At 41.5% G+C, this 13,936-nt stretch overlaps 1 long non-coding RNA gene across 1 annotated transcript; it reads left to right on the top strand.

The window, feature by feature from the left end:
• Window positions 1-1,333: 1,333 nt before the first annotated feature.
• LOC110527088 lies at window positions 1,334-2,861 on the top strand. The gene is made up of 3 exons (XR_002474067.2): window positions 1,334-1,772; window positions 1,864-1,961; window positions 2,097-2,861. It is a non-coding gene; the product is annotated as an uncharacterized LOC110527088 (long non-coding RNA).
• Window positions 2,862-13,936: the final 11,075 nt, after the last annotated feature.

Below are 13,936 nucleotides of genomic sequence, written 5' to 3'. Positions count from 1 at the left end.
TTGTTCTGAATTCAATAGTTCCAATGCAACCAAATCAGTTAGTTCGTATGTATTTTCAAAAGCCTGCACGGAGGTCAACTACTAACTGTCTTTAGCTTTAGGTGGGAGGTTAACATACGTTCCTTAACATGATGAAACTGGAAAATATTTTCCAACATCGTGAACAATTACACCAATGGGCGCTTCTATCCTTAAGACAGACCCAGGGCCTAAAGGCAAGACGGTTGATCTATCCAGGGAAAGAAAACATACGGAACCTGGATGGAGCGGGATATCGTGCGGGGAAGAGACATTGTCTGAACCGGTCAGACGCTGAAGATGGGGATTTAGAGACGGATGGATGTGTTGGTTGACCATAGAGCCTCCCCTTTTTCTGTAAGAAAGGGATAGTAAAATTGTTTAACTAATTATAACATGTTTAAAAAGTCTGTATGTGTTAAAAGGTATGTGTGTGTCTCTGCAATTGTGTTTGAAACAATTTAACATTAGGGTGTCATTTGCACATAGGGTTCTCAAAACAAAACATTTTCCCGAGCATCTCATTTACCTTCAAGGAGGTTTAATATCAGGCTCTCTCTGTCTATGTACCTCAAAAGGTGTGTGTGTGTGTGTGTCTCTGCATTTGTTTTTAATACAATGTTTTTTTTTCTAAACATTGTTTTAAACACTAGGGGTCATTTGCAAGTAGGGTTCCCCCAAAACCACAGGTGTTATTTCCCGAGGATGGGTGGGGGATCAACAGTCAATCCCACCAAACATAGAATATGCCTAGACCCCCCTAAATTCATTCCATACATTGTCTCAGTCAGGACACAGAGGTTGCTCTGAAAACTCTTTTCAAGTCTTTACACATGAAGAGAAGCCTTTCTGCAAGAATTTTGAAGGTGAGGATGTGGAAATAATATATTATATTCGATTGTGTGTGCGTTAGGTAATTTGTGGGAATTGTTTGATATTAAATGTTAGATATTACTGCACTGTTGGAACTCTCTCTCTTTCTTTCTTTCTCTCCCTCTCCCTCTCCCTAATAAGGTTTCCTCAAACATTAGACAGTTGTTATATTTGGTTTTTGCAGATATTCTAAAAGTGGAGGACATCGAATTTTCCTGTATGTTTTTATGTCAAATGTATGTCTTTTTTAAAGTTAAAATGTATCTATTTTGTATAACTATATTTTTTATATTATTTAAACCGTCTATAGGATACCCAACATTTACACAGCTGCTACCGGGAATAATTGATTTGGATCATCCAACATTAGATGTTATAACTGTTCCAGATGGGGTTTCTGAGGAACAAACAAAGGCCGTTTTTTCTTTACGCAGCCCTATGCCCTCAAGCTATTTTTGACGTAAATCCAAAAATAAAATGCGTAATAATCTTTATACATTAAGCATTAAACAAAAGTGTGTACACTATTTTAAAAAGCTAATCTTGAGTTTACAGCTGACAGCCCCACAACAATAATACCTGAGGCATTATGGACTCCACCTGTGACTGACTACGGGGCGCTGAAACCGACGATATTCTACCGTTCTGTACGGCCTGCTTTACCAAAACAACAAACACGCGAATCGTAGATTTAACACACAGCTACACACCCCCAGGAAACTCCACCCAATCGCTATATAATCTAGCACCTAAAGCGCATCACAATACTTCAAGACTCCGCAGAACTGTGGCTCAAGTACACCTCACAGAATCACCCCAGCCCGAGAAGGCCGACTGGCCTGAAAACGATTGGATTCAAGAGCATGCTCTCTATGGATACGGTATGACCAGTTTTTTATTCGTTATATTTAAATTTTTGATAGAATATGTTAAGACAATGTCAAATAATGTAAATAATGAATCCAACGACAGCTATACAAACCATGCAGAATCTACACAGCCAGAGGACCTTGGGATAGGAACCGTGTTATCGAGGATTCCTCAGAAAAACAAGCATCAAACAACCAGAGGTAATTTAACTAAAACCCCAAGCCCTAACAGCGAGAACTGCGTTAATATATTAATATATTTGATATGCATTTGAAATTTTTATATAATATACATTTAATTTTTAATACACTATTTTGTATATATTTTTCTTTCAGACTCCTCCCAGGCGTATATAGACACAGAAGGCACAATATGTCTAGAGGAAGAGGCCGAGGAGGAAGGCGGCGCCCATGACATACAGAGTAAAACATCTAAACCCGATGATAATTTCAACGCTGTAAATGACAATGATGAGGAAGACGATGTGTTGATGTATGAAGCCGCCAAACAGCTTGATAAAGTCAATTCTGAGGTAGAAACAATATTCATTGAAGATAGTCTCAATGTGGACACAGATCCTGAAATTGATCGTCAAGATAGGTTTCTCACAGCCTTTTACAGGGCTCTAAAAGCCAGAGAGGTTCAGCTACACACACGTATGGTTGCTTTACTGAGGCGTCAATACAGTCAAGATCTACACTTCTGGCATAGAACATAGATTGTTAAGCAACAATCTGATAAAAAAAAAAAAACGCCCAAACAAGCGATACAATTTGTATGTAACATGGATACTTCTAGAATACCAACATACCTCATATCCTTAATTAACCAAATAAATGAGACAGGGCCAACCTCTCCATCAATAACTCAGACACATGAACACCCATTATCACAGGTCCCCACGGAACTCATATCCTTAATTAACCAAATGAATGAGAGCACAACATCTTCAACACCCTCCCCCCCACACACACCTCCTTTAACTCCTATGTCCGAAGACTGAGCAACCCCACAATGTTTCTGAGGAATTGGAAAATTGTGTAATAAATCAGAGTGGTGATCGTATTGATAGATGTGTCCATGTTGTGTACCGCAATAAATTCAGCAATACAGAGATTTGTCCCTTTTTTTATTTCACATGTATGAATCAAAGCCTTGATTATGCAGTTTTTATGTGATGATTTTGGATACTCTTGGCGAACTTTTAGAAATGGCTACAGATTTTGCAGAACCTCGTGATGTCTTACAACTTGAAATATGTGGAGATAGTATGCAAAACATAGCATCTCTTGTTTTACCCAATGGCGAAGCAGATCTTGAACAATTTATAGCCCTGCTGGAGCGCCTTGTTCAATCTAATTTAGCCATCATAGCTGATAGGACCCTAGAACTTGTTGTACAAATAGTTCACCAACTCCTAGGCAGAGGGGTCCAGAGAAGGAAACTTGATAGTCTCATGCAATCAGAAATCATAAACAATGAGAAGGCATATCTCATAAACGTTAACAATGCTGGTAATCAGTTATGCTGTGCAATAGGCCTATCACATTTACTCAACCCTGGATGTACTGATCTAGAGGCTTTACAAAAGGCTAGGGAGCTCCAAAATTCCGTCGGTCTAGGTATACAGGAGGCTGTGGCTTTCTCTGACAGTCAAATTTGAAAAATTTGTGAACATCAGGATTGTGGTTTTGTACCATAGTAGAGCTAATTCAGCTCTCTGGAAATTCCAGAACAACCCACAATCTCATCCTCAGATTCTGTACTTTTATGTGCAAAACAACCATTATTATGCTATTACCAACATCAGAGCTTTTTTTGGAGCACCATATGTGTGTCCATCATGTCATACAGGCTACACCCGAAAGGGGGGAGGCACTCTTGTCTTTATAACTGTTCAGTATGTCAGGATGAAAAATGTCCGATGCAACCCTTAACCCTAACACCCTGTGCGGATTGTCAATGCACATGTCGTTCGGCCTACTGCTACGAAAAACACAAAATTGAAACATGGCACTACAAGGCATGTAAATCTGTAAGCAGTTGTGACATTAACAAAAAATATCCAAAATGCCATTGCAATTACAACCTTAAAATAGTCAACCCCGAACCTCACGTGTGTGGGATCATACATTGTCCAATCTGTAAAGGGCCTTTGAAAAGCAGAGACACTGAAGTGGTTCAAGAAGTGCCACGCAAGTGCTATATTCAGCCCTTGGCTGAAGATGAACATTCAGAGAAATATGTGTTTTATGACTTTGAGACTAATCAGCAATCCGGGGTTCATTTGCCTATTTTTGTATCTACCATGACTTTCAAGGTCGACAAGTGGTGGGCAGAGGGACCCAATTGTGCAATACTCTTTCTAAAACACTTCAGAAAACCCCAGTACAGAAACTTCACGTTTGTAGCTCACAATTCTAGAGACTATGATTCCTGTCTTCTTTTGAACCCCTTGATACAAGGCGTTGCACCCAGGGTCATAGCGCAAGGTAGTAATATCTTGTGTTTTGTAGACCCCGCCTTCAACCAGAGATACATTGACAGTTCAAGTTTCTTACCCATGAGATTGGCTCAAATGAAAACTCTGTGAATCTACATTATATTGGATCTTATCCCAGCCCCGAAATGTACAGGTGTGATCAAATGTCTCCCAAAGAGCGAGAGAGATTCATGACATGGTATGAGACAGTACGTCATATTACCTTGGATTTCTATAAAGAGATGGAGTCATACTGTGACAATGATGTGGTTATACTGCGTGACGGATGCCTCAGATTCAGAGAAGAGGTAATCAAAGATGCCGGCATTGACCCCTGGAGTTGTACAACTATTGCATCGGCATGCATGAAAACCTATCGTACACACTTTTTACCCCCAGCATCTATAGCCATTCCATCGACAACTACCGCCGACAATTCAAGTCATACTCTAGGGGGTCCATTCAATGACTGGAGTACTTGGCCCAGGATGAAAACATTTTTATTCAACATGCTTTGAATAGAGGGGAGATGGCTATTGGGCCGTTTCACGGAGATGGATACACAGAGATTGATGGTGTTGAGACAGTGTTTGAGTACAACGGTTGTTTCTTCCACGGTTGTAAATCTTTGTTTGTGCCCCATGCCATGTGTGTCCTAACCCAAAGGACTTCTGGGAATATGTACCAGGAGTTCCAAGACAAATTGGAATCTTTACAGGCTACTTATGGGTTGAAAGTAAATGTGATGTGGGAGCACGAGTGGACAGAACTCAAAAAGTCTGATCCTCATGTTCAAGCTCTCCTTTCCACCTTTGACATACCAGAACCCTTGAAACCCCGACAGGCCTAGCATGGAGGTCGTACCAATGCTTTGACATTACAGTATGTAGCGCAACCCGATGAGACAATTGGATATGTAGATTTTACATCCCTTTATCCTCATGTAATGAAGTTCCTCTTGTTATCCTATGGGTCATCCTGAAATTATTCACTGTAACTTTGACTTACCACAAAACTAGTTTGGTCTGATAAAAACAACTGTTCACCCTCCCCGGGGTTTGTTTCTGCCAGTGTTGCTTTACAAGGGACCTCAAGGAAAACTTTTCCTTCCCCTTTCTCGCACCTGCAGTGAAAACAACAACCAGGAAAAACCTTGTGATCAAGAAAGAGCCCTGACAGGTATATGGGTCACTGTTACGAATCCCTTTTGGCCCGACAGTCTAGGGGGGATGGTGAAATCTATGAAGAACAGAGATCTATCCACATGGCATTACAAAGATTAAGCTATTGAGCAAACAAATGATGGGGTTTTTAAACCATGGGGAAGGACCTGTGATAGGGTAGGAAACAGGAGGAGGTGTGTCTTCTGATTGATGGGTTGATTGTTGACTGATTGGGGAGTGATGATGTTCACCTGTGAGGGGAGACAGAGAGAAAAGAAACACACACAGGATACACACACACAGGATAATGGTATCCGTAACACTCCCACCCTTAAAAGAGCAACCCTAGGGGGGATTGCGATCACAGTATTACAATTAATACTCACAAGATCAACAATAAAGTCAACCTTACAAAACATACAAAAAAAATCATTACACACGAGACAAAAACTTGTCATTGCTTACTCACTACTGGGGCTGTAATCCTTCGCAGAGGAATAGCCTCGGGGTATCTTGTAGCCATACACATTATCGTTAACAAAAACTGGTAACCCGATTTTGTCTTCGGTAACGGTCCGACACAATCAACCACCACATGCTCAAATGGTTCACCTATGACAGGTATAGGACAAAGAGGAGCAGGAGGAATAACCTGATTTGGTTTTCCTGTTATCTGACAGGTGTGGCATGTCCGACAGAACTGCGCCACATCTTGTTTTAAACCCGGCCAAAAGAAATGTCGAAGGATCCGATCATACGTCTTTGTAATTCCTAAATGACCAGACCACTGGTGATCATGAGCAAGGGATAACACATTTTGTCGAAAGGCTGTAGGAATCACTATTTGGTAAACAGCATTCCAATCTCCACCCGCATCAACATGGGATTTCCATTTACGCATGAGGAGATTACCATCAATGAAGTAAGCCACATTCTTTTTCTTCACCTCTTCTAACGAGACAACACTAGTAAAACATTTAGCAAGTTTGTTGTCAACCTTTTGGTTAGCAATCAGCTGCTCACGAGTGACTGGTAACTGTATTGCATCAGCAATAAGTTCAACGTTCTTTAATTCTTTTCTGGGCTGTTTGTCAGAGGTGATCAACTTCTCAGAGGTATCACACAATCCATCCTCTTGATCATCATCTTTGAACAGAACAGTGTTCGACAAATCTATCACGTCACCCTCTTGTAGTGCCTGAGCACGAGTGACAGCACAAGCGGGGAACACATGTGGATAACTCTGTGCCAACTCATTCGAGAGAGAGTGGTCACTTTTATCCAATACTTCCAATACGGGTACTACCTTTCCTCCGGCAATATCGTTACCCATTATAAAGGTCACACCTTTCACTGGCAACTTAGGACGTACCCCCACTCTGAATATTCCACTGATTAACTCAGAGTGTACTTTCACAAAGTGCAACGGCACTGGGACAAAACCCATTTCAATACCCTGCACTAACACACTGGAACCACAGTATGTATCGTCAGATAAGGGCAACACATCAGACAATATAAACGACTGCGCCGCACCAGTATCTCTAAGGATTTTAACCGGACGCTGAGACGCTCCGTCATTCGTTAGGGACACAAACCCCTCGGAAATGAATGGTTCATAACTGCGGTCGGGGACTGAGACTTTCAAACTGCAGTTACCCTGAGGCACCTGTTTTGTTGCAGACCTCACAACTGTACGAATTAGAGCAACACCTGTTGGTGGCTTAGCACGAAGAGGCATCCCTTGTTTGCGTTTTAGCAGGAAACAATCATTAATCATATGTCCCACTTTATGACAATAGAAACAGGAACGCTCATTCTTCTGGCGTGCTTGATATACCACTGCTGGCCGACTAGGGCTAAAGGTAGGAAACTCAGTGGTTCTACTCTCAGTATGAGCCGAAAACACACTCTTGTGCGTCAACACAAACTCGTCTGCCAACACAGACGCTTCTGCCAGGGAGGATACTTTGTTCGTTTAGGTAAACTACAATGCGTTCGGGTAAGCAATTTTTAAACTCTTCCAACAAGATTAACTCCCGGAGAGAGTTGAAATCAGTTACCTTACTAGCAGCATGCCATTTATCAAACAGATTTCCCTTGTCTCTAGCAAATTCCACATAAGTCTTACTAGAAGACTTTCTATGAGACCTAAATCTCTGTCGGTATGCCTCAGGCACAAGCTCATAGGCACGAAGAACAGTAGCTTTGACCACTTCATAATTCAAACTGTCCTCTAGAGGTAGCGCTGACAAAACCTCTTGGGCTTTACCAGTTAATTTACACTGAAGTAATAAGCACCATACCTCTTCAGGCCACTTCAATGCTACGGCTATACGCTCAAATACACAAAAATAGGAGTCAACCTCTGACTCTCTGAACAAAGGTACTAAGGCAATCTGCCTACTAATGTCAAACGTGTTTGAGGACACAGCTGGTGAGGACGACTCACTAATAGTGACAGCAGGAACGAAGGCTAGCCTCGCTGTCTCTGCCTCCAGTTCCATCTGGCGCATTTTAAACGTCATCTGCCTCTGTTCTCGTTCCCTTTCTGCCTCAATTTTACACATCTCCAACTGGAGAGTCTCTCGCCTAATTTGGGCTCTCTCTTCCACCTCTAGTTGTAACTGTGCTAAACGGACATCCCTCCTGGCATCGCCGTTTGACAGTGGGGAGAGTGGATCTAAATGGGACAATGTGGCTGGTGTTTTAGCCTCGCCCTCACTATCAGACACCAATGGGCTTACAGGAGCAGCAACATCCCCTACAGGGTTAGTATGCCCAGGCAGCGGTAACACAAGCACCTGCTCTTCCAACAATACATTTAACACCAGCTGTTTAACCTCCGCCTTAACTAAACTCTGTGGAATCAATACCGAATAATGGTCAGCCAAGGTCATTAAATCAACTCTACGACATTTATCAAAAACCTCCCATGAAGGATTATCCAAAAAGGACTTCAAATCAAAAGTAGCCATCTTACACTACTTCACAAGAGCCAAAGAAAATAGCAAACACTAATGCTACTTCAGCTATGACGTTCAACACTGAACTATACCACTATCAACAATCTACATGAGCGGCATGGGTGTCAGTAAAGACATATCCCGGATGAGCCCCCACTTATGTTACGAATCCCTTTTGGCCCGACAGTCTAGGGGGGATGGTAGTGAGACCCGTAACATAACTCATGTAAATTATAATTGTGACAAAGTGAGTGTGAACGAAATAACCACGACAACCGAAATAATACCGTCAAACTCAGGGTTTATTTATAAACACACGGTAATGGGGGGAGCAGGAAAAAGGGGCTGAGCTGGACCCAAGGAAAGAAACAATAAATATACAAAAACACCCCTAAGTTAGACTAGCCTACTTTAATAACAGCTAACTAACTAACCAAAAATACAGTGGGTGGTCCGCCCAGTTCTAACTAGTGTGTTTAACAAAGTTTACCTACGGGTAGTGTATGCCCATGGGCGACTTGTCTTGGTTTCCCCCTTTTCCCACCAGCAACAAACACCATAACCAAAACAATACTCACAGGAGATGACAAAGTGATTTGGAGGTGCTCCAACAAAAGAAGAGGTTAATTAATACACAGAGAGCGAGTCAAACACAGAGCTCTACCAACATGGCATTAACAAAGAGATTGAGCTACTGAAATCTATGAAGACCAGCGATCTACCAACATGGCATTACAAAGAGATTGAGCTGCTGAAATCTATGAAGAACAGAGATCTACCCACATGGCATTACAAAGATTGAGCTATTGAGCAAACAAATGATGGGGTTTTTAAACCATGGGGAAGGACCTGTGATAGGGTAGGAAACAGGAGGAGGTGTGTCTTCTGATTGATGGGTTGATTGTTGACTGATTGGGGAGTGATGATGTTCACCTGTGAGGGGAGACAGAGAGAAAAGAAACACACACAGGATACACACACACAGGATAATGGTATCGGTAACAGTCACCATTGAATTCTGGAAGGCTCTAGAGAAGGGGTATCGTGTGGCCAAAATCTTTGAAGTGTGGAACTTTTCCAGGAAATCAGACACTCTTTTTAAAGAGTACATCAAGACCTTCTTGAGATGCAAGCAAATGGCTTTAGGGTATCCTGCATCTGTCACAGATCAAGAGAGCAAAGACAAGTACATTCAGGACTATCATGACAGACAAGGTATACGTCTTGACTCTGACAGAATAGAGGTCAACAAAGCCTGTCGAAATCTGTCGAACTTGTATTTAAACTCGCTTTGGGGTAAACTATCCCAGAGAAGCAATAGGCTAACAACATCGATCATTAAAGATCCTGTAGAGTTTATGGAATTTGTTTTTTCGGACCAATACGAAATTTCACATTTTTCATTCTTGAGTCAAGACATTGCCCTGGTGCAATGGAGACGTAACAAGAACTGGGTTCTACCCCTGGGTAATGTAAATGTGTTTCTTGCAGCATTTACCATGGCCTATGGTCGACTTGAACTGCACACACTCATGGAACAGTTGCAGAGGCAAGTTATGTATCATGACACAGACTCTGTAAGCAAACCAAGTGATTGGAATCCCCCTCTTAGCAACTATCTGTGTGGTTTAATTAACGAGTGAACTCGAAGATGGTGACCATATCATAGAGTGGTCATCCTGTGGTCCCAAAAGCTATGATTTTAGGACTAAAGACAATCACGTGGTGTTGAAAGCCAAAGGCGTGACTCAAAACTATGAAAATGCCCCGCGTGTAAACTTGGAATCAATCACACGCTTGGTCGAGGGGTTCATAAACGACCGTAATAGTGAATTGGAAATGTTTAACTCCTACAAAAAGATTGTTAGGGATAAAAAGGGGTTCCATCTACGTAATGCCCCACTTACTAAAAGATTCCGGGTAGTCTATGACAAGAGATTGCTTTTGCCTGACGGGACCACATTGCCCTTTGGTTACTGACTTATGTTACAAGCCCCGTGTGTCTTAACCCTTAAGATATAATGGCTGCTGTAGAAGGTTTTGATCCCAGGTTGCAACTAACATTTTCGGCCTTAATCGCAGGCCCATCCAATAGCGGTAAAACGTGTTTTGTAAAAAGTATTTTAGAAAATTCTGAACATGTATTATCTCAGAAACCTGACAATATTGTGTGGTGTTATTCATGTTATCAACCTTTGTATGATAAGTTGTTGAAGAAAATACAAATCAGGTTAGTTGAAGGAATACCCGCATCCTGTCTGATGATGAACTTTTACCCCATAAAAACAATCTGCTGGTTTTGGACGATATGCTATTTTCCAGTAGCGAACATCCTGAAATTGCACAAACTTTTACACAATATAGTCATCATCGAAACCTGTCCGTGCTTTACTTGGTGCAGAATGTGTTTCACCAAGGTAAAAATAGCCGTACCATTAGTTTGAATGCCAATTACATGGTATTGTTCAAAAACCCCAGAGACAAACTACAAATAAACACTCTTCTAGCTCAGCAGATGTACCCTGGAAGGAAATCCTACTTTAAGGACACATTCCACTGACCCTGACCCGATTAAAAAAATAAAAACAAATTAAAGAGAAAATTAAAGAGACAAAAGGCCGCGATCAAACTCAATAAAATGGCCAGTCTTCAAAAGAAAAGACATACCATACAACAGTCTGGGGGGTTTCTTCTACCATTACTAAGTATAGCCGTGTGCTTCATCACTAGCCTTATTGCTGCCAGACGTGGGGGTTGAACACAGTGTGTGATGGCAAATCAAATGTACTTGGTGCCTTAACAAGAGTTGTATAGACTTAAACAGCAATTACAGGGTCCTGAAAATATCAGACAAACAGCGGGAAATGATTTGGATATGTCCATGAAGGATCTTTTGAACAGAAAAGGATTGAATCTCTATGATAAGGTCCAAAAATACACAAACCTCTTGTAAAGGTATTTGGCCTTGGTAAAACAAGGTGAGAGAGAGAGACCAATAATTTATCGCTTTCCCTACCGGACCCCTTAAAAGATGACGCGCACAAAGAGAGCCATGCCCCTGTAATGCCTGGACCGGTGATCTTACCGGTTGAAGATCAAATGCATGTTGAGATAAGGTTATGCATGACATGTTGACACATGTTCCGGCACGTAACAGGAAAAATGTTAGATACATTATGAACAAGATAAAAGACTCAAAGGGGACCGCTATTTGGAATGACAAAGGAGAGTGTATCTTTCAGGGGGATGTTGTCAAGGGTTCTCATATGATGGACTTGCTTAAAAGTACCACAGCAGCCCACAAGATTGCTGATGACAGAAGACCTCCTTGTCACGTTCTGTCCCTAGTTCTTGTGTTATTTGTTTGTTTTAGTTGGTCAGGACATGAGTTGGGTGGGCATTCTATGTTTTGTGTTTCTAGGTTGGTTTTCTGTGTTCAGCCTAGTATGGTCCTCAATCAGAGGCAGGTGTCGTTAGTTGTCTCTGATTGAGAATCATACTTAGGTAGCCTGGGTTTCACTGTTGTTTTGTCGGTGATTGTTTCCGTGTCTGTTCGCCACACGGTACTGTTTCGGTTTTGTTCACGTTTATTGTTTTGTATTCATTGAGTGTTGAGTTTATGTTTTTAAATAAACAACCATGGACACTTACCATGCCGCATCTTGGTCCGATCCTTGCTACACTTCAGACGAAGAGGAGGAAAACCCTTACACTCCTGGGTGGCGTCAGTTTCTTAAAGCCCTGGCAGTCCTCAACATTCCACTCTCGGGTGGACCAAACTATAAGCTTTGTCAACAGATTCAAACTTTAAAACAAAACCCTTCAAAGACCTAAAGATGTTCTAGCAACCCCTCCCCCTTTTGAACGTGCTGATAACTCATTTATGGTTCAGTCCTTCAGTTGGGGAAATTCCAGGAACTCGGCAACGATGGCCCTCCAGTCTTCCTCCTTGGGGACAGGCATGTATTCACCAACCAGACAGTCCCAAATGGCTTGTGCCACAGAGGGGGCAATGCCTGCTACCATGGACCGTCCAACTCGGAAGCTAAATCCAATGGTCCTGTAGGAGTCCCCTGTTGCCAAGAATCTAAAATATAATTCAAAATAATGATCAATATTGTGTATAACTTGAATTCCACCCACATATTATATCTACTCATATACTGTTTATTATGCTTTACTAATTATATTGTAATACTCATCATTAACAATGCCTTGAAACAGTACAATTCAGTCTATGACTATATCAATAAACTGTAGTCCAGGCCAACTCTACTCTTAGAAAGAATAGTACTGTCTACTTAAACGGTTCTCCGGCTATCCCCATAGGAGATCCCTTTTTAGTTCCAGGTAGTACCCCTTTTGGTTCCAAGTAGAACCCTATTGGGTTCCATGTATAACATTTTCCCCAAAGGGTTATACCTGGAACCAAAAATTGTAATCCTATGGGGAAAGCAGGACACTTTTGGAACCTTTTTCTCTATGAGTGTATGTGAGTCCAATAAGAATGTAATGAATGAATGTAACTGTCTTGAACAACAATGGGTCCTGGAGAAGACTAGCCTACCTTCATCAGGGCAGAAGGCACCTCAACTTTCTTTTCATTTGTTAACATTGCATAATTAAAAAAGGATTATAAACCAACTTTGGGAAAAGTTATAGTCCTAATGAACATTCTGTAAAAGTACATCTGATATCAAATAGGGACTATTAACTAGAGAGCCATTTAGCTAGCTAGGTTGCACATAAAAACAATGTATCAATCAATTATGGTATCAATGGCTTTAAAAATGTACTAGAATGTAGCTTACCGGAGACAAATTGCCAGGCGTTCAACTGGGCTGATGGACTCCCGGTAGTTGGTATCCATCCCGGCGATCCTGGCTCCACCCATCTGGAGCAGGTGATCGAACTGGCTTCGGTCCAGATGAAAGTAACTTCGGAATTCCTCTCCAAACATTCGAAGCTGTTGAATGAGACGGTGGAACTCCCCTGCCTGTTTTCGGGACTTTAACCATCTCTGGACCCACACAGACCTGCGCTTTCGGCGTGGCTGGTCCCGGCCCAACAGCGCGATCAAGACCACCTTCCTCAACTTTGGTCTCATTGTTGAAAGAGCCCACTCTGCTATCTTGACTATTTATTATTGCATTTCTTTCCAAACCTGCATTTGAGGGAAATTATATTATAGGCTCTCACAATTCATTTGTGGATGTCATCGAATAAATAATATACTTGGCAAATAAATTAATAAAAAAATGTAAAGAAATTCTCCAGTCAAACTGTTTTTATTATGTAATCCCACTTTTTTTTTACTGAATATGTGTGCAACAAAAAAATCTACATTCATATTTAGCTACTTTCTGTCAAGTCTACGCATAAAACTTGATGCAGCGTTCCATTGGAAATTAATGTACTTCTGGTGTTTCGAAACGCAATCTCACAGTCGGTGTGTTCGAAGCGTAACGATGTGTACGTTAAACCTTTTGGCAGCTATCTGGCTCACAAAAAAAAAAAGTGTCAAGGAAAGCAAGCTTGGATTTTGGCGTCACTCCTTACAAATT

This window comes from Oncorhynchus mykiss, chromosome 7 (genome assembly GCF_013265735.2).
Source record: "Oncorhynchus mykiss isolate Arlee chromosome 7, USDA_OmykA_1.1, whole genome shotgun sequence".
Classification (NCBI taxonomy): domain Eukaryota; kingdom Metazoa; phylum Chordata; class Actinopteri; order Salmoniformes; family Salmonidae; genus Oncorhynchus; species Oncorhynchus mykiss.
This window is presented reverse-complemented; position numbering and strand designations above follow the sequence as displayed.